This window comes from Chelonoidis abingdonii, unplaced genomic scaffold (genome assembly GCF_003597395.2).
Source record: "Chelonoidis abingdonii isolate Lonesome George unplaced genomic scaffold, CheloAbing_2.0 scaffold2959, whole genome shotgun sequence".
Taxonomy (NCBI): Eukaryota; Metazoa; Chordata; order Testudines; family Testudinidae; genus Chelonoidis; species Chelonoidis abingdonii.
The window spans coordinates 1-1,376 of NW_027427220.1; the positions used below are offsets into that span (position 1 = coordinate 1).

Genomic DNA, 1,376 nt, shown 5'->3' on the forward strand with positions numbered 1-1,376 from the left:
CTTGGTCTCCTTCCCCAAATACACTGTCCTCGCTCACCATCCCTCTCTCATTCCACCAGGCCTTAGACCCCTCCTGAAGCTCTCTCTACACAGTGAAAATCAGTAGCTCATGTTGTCTTAGATGTAAGCGTCCAGGATGGAATAGGTGGTCTGTGTTTTTCATCTCCCGTGTCAACAGTGCTAGAGCTGGGTGATGAAGTTACACTTCATTTGATGAACACTCTGATTATCCTCGCACGAAGGTGTTTGCTTTTCACACTGTACACAATTGGATTCATCAGAGGTGGGACCAGCAGGTAGACATAGCCCAGGAGAATCTGAAGCAAGGGAGGAGAGCTCTTCCCAAACCTTTGTAACACAGAAAGGCCGATCATTGGTGTGTAGAAGAGCAGGACAGAGCAAACATGGGAGAAACAGGTGTTCAGGGCTCTGACTCGCTCCACATGAGATGCAATGCTCAGCACTGTTTTGAGGATCATCACATATGATAGGAAGATGAGCAGCAAGTCCAACCCCATTGTGGAGACTATTATGAACAAGCCATAGATGCTGTTGACTGTGATGTCAGAACAAGCCATCTTCATGACCTTTTGATGCAGGCAGTAGCAATGGGAGTGGACATTGGCTCAACAGTATCGGAACCGTTTCAGGAGAAACGGGAGTGGGAATATTAAGGCCAACCCTCTTAGCACACACACCAGTCTCAGCTTGGTTATTCTTGGCAGTGTTAAGATAGAAGCATATCTCAGCGGGTCATGGATCGCAACAAAACAATCAAAGGCCATCAACAAAAGCCCTGAGGATTCAATGAATGAAAGTGAGTGGATGAAGAAGAGCTGGGCAAAGCACGCATTGAGGCTGATCTCCTTTGAGTTAAACAAGAATATACCCAGTGTTGTAAGCATGGTGGATATCGACAAAGCAAGGTTTGTGATGGCCAACATGGAAAGGAAAACGTACATGGGCTCATGAAGGCTTGGATCTGTTTTTATAGTGAACAGAATGACTGGGTTTCCTACTATTGAAATAACATACACTAAGCAGACAGGGATAGAGATCCAGAGATGGATGTCTTCCTGCCCAGGTATCCTAGTGAGAAGGAACACTGCAGTTTTGATTTTGATGTCATTGACAGCTGACATAATGTACTGGACAGGTGCCAAGAGTTTTGAAATTTCCTTTCTAAAAGAAAAAAGAACAGGAGACTACATATTATGGAATCATAGAATCATAGAAGTTTGCAGTTGGAAGAGATCTCAGGAGGTCAACTAGTCCAACCCCTGCTCAAAGGAGGACAACACCAACTAAATCATCCCAGTCAGGGCTTTGTCAAGCCAGGCCTTAAAAACCTCTAAAGATGGAGATTTCACCACTTC

The 1,376-nt window shown here is 45.0% G+C and overlaps 1 pseudogene; it reads right to left on the bottom strand.

Moving 5' to 3' along the window:
- Nucleotides 1-206: 206 nt before the first annotated feature.
- LOC116817811 (olfactory receptor 51G2-like) lies at nucleotides 207-1,142 on the bottom strand (annotated as a pseudogene).
- Nucleotides 1,143-1,376: the final 234 nt, after the last annotated feature.